The following is a 7,950-nucleotide window of genomic DNA, read 5'->3' as shown; positions in this document are numbered from 1 at the left end:
ATTGCATGAGGCCATTGCTGTAAATGGTTTTATCTTTTATCTCTTTATGTATTGCAAAAGGTTGAAGGCTCGGTGAAAATGTGGATCTGACTGTGGCTTTAAGCATAACAGAAGTAAGCAGGAGGCTCAGTTGATTGTTGAGTTGTTGTTTAATTTTATTGGTGATTCCAAATATGTAATGTATTCATAAGCTTGGCAAACAGTTTTGGAGAATTTGATGTTTCCCAATTATTACAGAATGCTCGAGCATACTGCCCAAGAGGGGTTTCGAAGATAGTCACAGAGTGAAATGACTTTACATGGTGTCCATTTCTCCCAAAATATACCTGAAATACTAGTTCATTTGACCACAGTACACGTTTTCACTATGTGACGGTCCATCCCAAATGCCTCAGAGCCTAGAGAAGTCAACAGCGCTACTGGACACTGTTAACATAGGGCTTCCTCTTGGCACAATACAGTTTTAACTGGCATTTGTGGATGTAGCTATGTATTGGGGTAATTGACAAAGATTTGCCAAAGTAGTCCTGACACCATGTGGTGATATTGCTTATAGATTAATGACGATTCTTGATGCAGTGTCGCCTGAGGGATCGGAGATCAGGCTTGCGCCCTTGTCCTTTACAAATGGAAATTTCTTCAGATTCTTTTGATCTTTTCAACCCAGGCTCATTTTGATTACGTACCTTTATATACCCTTCTGGAAAGAGCAAAATATGTTCCAGGAGCTACATTTTTTTTCCGTGAATCCACCAGAGGCCGTTGTGTACGTTTTTTCGGATCTCAAATTTCTCTCACGAGTGCCATTTGTCCCTGCTGTTCTCGCTCAAATCCACTGACTGACGGTGACCAACCAATCAATAACCCCACCCTCCCCATCCCTAAACCCAACCAATAGTATTTTAGAAAGCACAGATTGACCGCCCGCCCCTTCCCTAAACCTAATCGCAGTGTTTTGGAAAGCAATCCAGAAAAAGAAAAGCCGCCCTATTTCTTTTTCCACATTTTAAGATTGTACACATTCGCACCTTGTTATTTACTTGTTTATTTTTGCCATTTGTTTTTGTCTTACCTGCTTTCTGGGACTGTTCTTCAAAAGACTCAAACTCTGTTGTTGCGATAAACTCTGATTTCCATCTCAAGTCCGCTGATGTATGTGTCGAGCCACCAGACAAACTGGTAACAGCGGAAAAGCCGTCTATACGGAGGTTAGCGGTCAGCTGGTAAGCGTGAAAAGGAACAGCATAATACAATGTTCGTTTCAAAGAATAAATGCACCATATGTAGCTCTGGCAACAAAGTTGGCTATATCCAGAAACATATATAGGGCTACGTTTTCAGAATGAACCTGTGTTGGATCTTTTTTATTATGTATGCATTGTTGAAGGTGAAATATCCAAATACCTTCTTATCTTTCTTTGAGGAACATTGTTTTTAAACATTTCAATAATTTACTTCAATAGTTTATTTATTATTTAATTTAATAACTTATCTTTGCATCAAAAGGACTAGACTTTTCTCGGATCCTACTTTTGTACCAAATCATAATTACAATCAACTGTTTCAGATCACATCATTATTTAACTAATTTAGAGGATTACTAGCCCTAAATAGCTCCTGTCCCAACTTTTCTTGAGATGTGTTGCTAGAATCAAAATTGTAATAGATGTTTGTTTTGATCAAATATGCAATAAAAATAATGAGGAACATATTAATTAATCTTTGTTGTGTTGTCTGCAATGAAATACAAGTCAATATAAATTTGAAAATCACTAGCCTACTTTCTTTTTTTACTTACATTTTTCATACTGTCTCAACTTTTTCTGATTTGGGGTTGTAATGACTTGTGTTATGAATGTATGGGGGATCTTATGTTTGAAATAATTTGGTGTTTAAATGTTGTCCTTTGTAGAGTTTATTTGTTGTTAAGATTATTTAAGGTTTGCATAAGATGGATGGTGTTTTTGTGATATGTTTTTCTTTAAGAATTGAAGAGTTTAGATGCAAAAACCTCAGACTCCATCAAAACCATTTTTCTCAGACTCTTGTGTGTAGGCTCCGTAATTGTACTTTTATAGTGAAAAAATAAGTTCTTTTTATTGCTTTTAAAGTGAAAGAACTGAACATAAACTTAGGAGGCTGGGAAAAAATGCTAATTTTAGTAGAAAATTTCATACGACATTTGGAGGTTTTTGCATCTGAACTCTTCAATTGTATTAAAGTGATGTGAAATCTCTCTCTCTATATATAGTTGTCATGATCACCAGTGAGATCTACCCACCAGATGTAGCTGGAAAATATTCTCTCTCATAGAACTACATATCTGCTTGTAAATGGACTACATATTCAGTCATACCCCCCCCACACACACCTGCTTCCTCATTTACACTGATCACACTCTCACCACCTGAGGATTGTCAAAGACTGATTACACACAGTATTTAAGCAGCACACACACTCATTCACATTGCCGAGTCTTGTTATCTGTCACTAGTAACACTATAATGCGGTTTCCCAGTCTTGTTATCTTGTGTACCGACCGTTAGCCTTTTTGTCTTTGCCTGCCGCCTGCCTTTCTGACCTCTGGCCTGTATTTGACTGTGATTCTGGACTGTCTTCAAATACCTGTTTGCACCTGTGTTGACCATTGCTTGCCTGACTTTGAATAAACCTGCCTTTGGATCTTACCTCAGTTGTTGGTGTTACTCTCCACGTTACAATAGTAAACAAATCTTTTTTTAAATTAATATTTTGAATAGGATGCATTACAATATTATATTTGTGCATATACTTTAGTTTAGTCAGCACTGAAGCCAATCTAATCTGGAGCTAATCTAACAACCGTTCAAAAATGAGTACACTCATTTTTTTTATGTTGTGAAAACATTAAATAAGAATGTTAAAACAAGGAAAAATTAAGAGAAACAAAAAATACATAAAGTTTAGTTGAAATTTCCCTCTGTTTTGATTGAAAATTTATGATATTACAATTCTACATATAACCCACATGCCATTCTAAATATGTCTCCTCATTTTTATTATCGCCCTCTCAAATCTTTTCCTATTACTTTTTTTTTTTTTTTCCTGTAGACTAATTATGTAATGACTAAAATGGGTTCATATTTCAGCATTTTGACAGGTGGCTTCATTTCCGCAGATGAGAAGTAACAAAAAAGTGTGTGTGCGTGAAGGAAGACTTTGAATAATCTGCGTGCCGAGAGTCTGGAATGTAGATGATCTGTCTGAGGAATCCTGCATGTGGAATTGTTATCACAGATGTGGCTCTGTGAAGTAACCATCCGTCTGAGCGTATCTAAATAAAAGCAGCGTTTTCTTTTACTCTTTCTTGTCAACCAAATTCATTTGTCACTTTTGTGCCACGGTAATGTCTTCAGCTGTATCAACAGGGAGAGCTACTTTGAGCGCCCTCCATCATTCCCAGCCCCCCCTCGCTCTGCCCGCTGCCTCTGTTGATGTTGCTCATCATTAATTTGAGCTCGCCTAATGGCTTTCTGCTAGATAACCACCAATTTTGAGGCTTTGAAATCAATAGCTTGTAGCTAAAGCTTTGCTTGCAGAAGAACCAGCAGGGATAAGACTTTGATGTCGGCTTAGATATAAAAGTGTGTGTGTGTGCAGCTGAGCAGGGTTTTTTTTTCTTTCCCAAAGCCTGACAGAACAAAAGACCAGAAGAGGAAGGCGTTGTGGTGAGAAGGAACTTCCAGTGCTTTGTCCACTGAATTTGATGGGGCCTATTTTAAGTGTAATATGCAAAGAAACCTGAATGTTGCCATGCATAACTTATTTCTCACAGATAATTGTTTAAAATAACTTGAAATTAATATATTGATCTTTCCGTAATAAAATTAGACAACATGCAGTCCAAAACATTAGCCCACCTGAATTATTAACCCCCGTATATATTTTTTCCCAAACTCTGTTTAACAGAGAGAAGATTTTTTTCAACACATTTCTAAACAATTTCTCAGTTCTTAAAGGGCCATGAAACCCCCTCGTTTCAGCAGGGTGTTTCACACCTCTACTTTGAAAATAGTCAAAAAAAAGTGGGCGTGTCCAGCTCTGTTTAGGGGGGAGTGTCGGAGGAACTAAAGTGGGATGGTGTGGGAGTGTCTATTTGGGCACGCGCGAGTTTCAGAGTCAAAACACACACACACACACACACACACACACACAAACACACACACGGGAGAAAGTGATGGTGTTTACACCAAACGAGATATTTGATTTGAGGAACTGCTCTAAGCGTGTATTTTTCATGCAATGCTTGATACCGCACGGCGAATGAGAGAAAAAAACCTCCGCATTTGCCGGAAACTTAGATGCACACGGCAGGTAGCGTCAGAAAGTAGTGTGTGTTATTCCGGTCACAAAATGCAGTGAAAACCCTACACGAGGTTAAAGTTTGGTTGTGGTGCTAACATGTTTACACTCGGTGCAATAGTTAACTTAGTTCGATACGAACAAACAGGATAAACAAAGAGCACTGGTCGCTCACTTACCAAATCATGAGAGACAGGACAATCACCAGCAAGTAGAGCCGCATCTTTATAAAGTGAAGACTACAAGCGAATCCGGATCCCAGCGTTTGCAGATGAGAACAGCTCTCAGGGAAACTATAATCCTCCTTAGACACGTAAGTTATTGATGTCGAGCGTCGCGTACACTGTAATCCACGCGTGACTCCAGCTGCGCTCTCACAGAGAGAAAATGAAAACAAAACTAACTGCAGCAAACTATAAAAGCAAAACTTCACGCCTGTTTTGCCAACACAACGTGGCGTCTCTGCCGTCTAAACACTGTGACAGTAATGAATATTAATGAAGTTGCACAATAGAGCGCGCTGATTGGTTTGAACCAAGCGTTACTCATGCATTAATGCAACACACTGTAAGACGTAAGACTCACTCTGGCACAGACGTCCAGTCTGCACGCTGGAATACAACGCTATTATGTCATGACCGTGACGCAGCTTCAAAAATTAGTTTTAAACCGGAAGTTCGAATTTGCTTGAAATAACGCAAAAACAACCAATTTACACTCTTTAGTGAAATATAGGTGTCCTAATAGTGTTTTTAGCAGTGTGGGACACATATAAGACTGCCAACAGCTCAAAAAATGTGTTTTGGTGTTTTGTGACCCTTTAAGTGCAAATCTAATGTTGGTACTGGGATGCATGTATTCTGGGACTGTGACATGATTAAGACATATACTGGAATGAAATCTACAAATTAGTTCAGAAGATTATTGGTAAACCTTTTGGCCTATCTCCAACTTTTTATCTTCTCAATTATAAAACTGCTCTACACCTTGGTCATGGACTAGAATATGTGCTACACTTTTGTACATATAGCAAAAAAATGTATTCTTCTGTTGTGGTCCTCTCCTAACATTCCTTTGGTCAATGTGTGGATAGATTGGGTTGCCTTTTTCTTACCCTTGGAAAAACTGACTTATGATGTGACGATTTCTGGCATATCTGGAATCCTCTGTGGGAGTTTTTGGAATATGTATCTTGAAAGACCATTTTTATTTCATTTTAATTTATTTACTTTTTGTTAATTTTACCCTTAACAAAATACTTGAATTACTAGCCGATGGACGATTGTATATTAGATGGCTATATTGTTGTTTATAAGGACATGAGACACCTGTACCACTGTTCTGTCATTGTAAATCTTTAAATAAAAAATAACAATAAAAGTAATAATAATAATGATGAAAATAAACAGAAACTTGCAACTAGGGTTGCACATAATATAATTTTAGCATCGATATTGCAATGTAATCATTTCTTTTAATAACTCATTTCAATTAAATGATTTTATGTTTGCCATGATGACAGTAAATAATAGTTGACTAGATATTTTTAAGACACTTTAATACAGCTTAAAGTGACATTTAAAGACATTTAAATGACATTTAAAGGCAGAATTAATAGCCCCCCTGAATTATTAGTGCTCCAGTTTATTTTTTCACCAATTTCTGTTTAATGGAGGGAAGATTGTTTCAGCACATTTATAAGCATAATAGTTTTAAAAACTTTTCTAATTACGGATTTATTTTATCTTTGCCATGATGACAGTAAATAATATTTTACTAGATATTTTTAAGACACTTTTATACAGCTTAAAGTGACATTTAAAGGCTTAACTAGGTTAATTATGTTAACTAGGCTTGTATAATGATAGTTTGTTTTGAGGACATAAAAAAATAGCTTAAGGGCTTTAATAATATTGACTGCTTTTAATAATAAACTGCTTATATTCTAACCTAAATAAAACAAATAAGACTTAATAAGAAAAAAATGTTTGCTCAGTCAAACATCGTTTGGGAAATATTTGAAAAAGAAAAGATTCACAGGAAGTCTAATATTTTTTTACTACAACTTTATATACAAATACAAATATGTAAATTGTAAGGTTTACAGCATGCCAGTCATACAATTGTCTTATTTGCATTGTTTTCAGATGGGTTGAAAACTTTCAAAATGAGTCAATGGCAGCATGAAATGGGAATTCCCTATAATTTCCAAATGAAAGTTGATCATATTTCATTGTGAATTTATACACAAACCAACTAACTAATAACTAACTCCAAATGGATTCACATGCTTTTTAAAAGTACTTGAATTTCAGACATATGGATTCAAGACCCCCAAAGTACCTAAATACAAACATACAGTTGAAGTCAGAATTGTTAGCCCCCCTGTTTAGTTTTTTTCCATGTTCTGTTTAACAGAGAGAAGTTTTTTTCAACATGTTTCTAAACATAATAGTTTTAATAATTTATTTTTGTCATTTATTATCTTTATTTTATGTTTGCCATAATGACAGTAAATAATTTTTGACTAAATCTTTTTCAAGACTTCTATACAGCTTAAAGTGACATTTACAAGCTTAACCAGGTTAATTAGGTTAACTAGGCAGGTTAGGGTAATTAGGCAAGTTAATGTATAATGATGTTTTGTTCTGCAGACAGTCAAAAAAAATTTGCTTAAAGGGGCTAATTATTTTGACCTTAAAATGGTGTTTAAAAAATTTAAATCTGCTTTTATTCTAGCTGAAATAAAAAAAATAAGACTTTCTTCAGAAAAAAAATATATTATCAGACATACTGTGAAAAATGATTTGCTCTGTTAAACATCATTTGGGAAATATTTAAAAAAGAAAACAAATTTTGAAGGGGGCCGTATAATTCTGACTTCAACTGGGCTCTAGAAAGTGCTTGAATTAAATTTAAAATGAAATTTGTTTTGGGGTTATTTCAACAGTTGTCATACTACTGTCAAATACAGAGTGAAAAATACTAGAAATTCTTTATTTAAATTCATTTAAATTAAAATCTTGTACAAGAGCATGACATTTTATAAATATTTCAGAAACCGCATTGAAATATTACCAGTTTTTAATTGATTCCAATCAGTCGGCTTAGTCCTTTATTTATCAGGGGTCGAAATTAACTACCAAATTATTCAGCATGTTTTACACAGCAGATGCCATTTTAGCCACAACCCATTAATGGGAAACACCCATACACACTCATTCACCCACACACTCATACACTATGGCCAATTTAGATCATCCAATTCACCTATAGCACATGTCTTTGATCTGTGGGGGAAACCAGAGCACCCGGCGGAAACCCACGCCAACACAGGGAGAGTTTTTTATTCAACAACTTTTATTAAAGGTTTATGAACATGCCTGTTGAAAACGATCTACAATTTTAGCAAAATTACATATTCAAAAATCATCACACTGAAATTTTTATGTAAATATTAAGTCAGTGAAATGTTAAGTACAGTTAGGACTTTCATGGCTCTACATACGGTGGGGGGTGTGAATCACAATGGTGCTTGATTTGAAATTAATGATGCTTTCAAAATGTCCTTGAAATTCCTTGAATCGGCTGTTTATGAAAGAGTGGGAA

The sequence above is a fragment of the Danio rerio genome, chromosome 8, assembly GCF_049306965.1.
Source record: "Danio rerio strain Tuebingen ecotype United States chromosome 8, GRCz12tu, whole genome shotgun sequence".
Taxonomy (NCBI): Eukaryota; Metazoa; Chordata; class Actinopteri; order Cypriniformes; family Danionidae; genus Danio; species Danio rerio.
The sequence above is the reverse complement of the archived record's forward strand: the minus strand, read 5'-3'. Positions refer to the sequence as shown.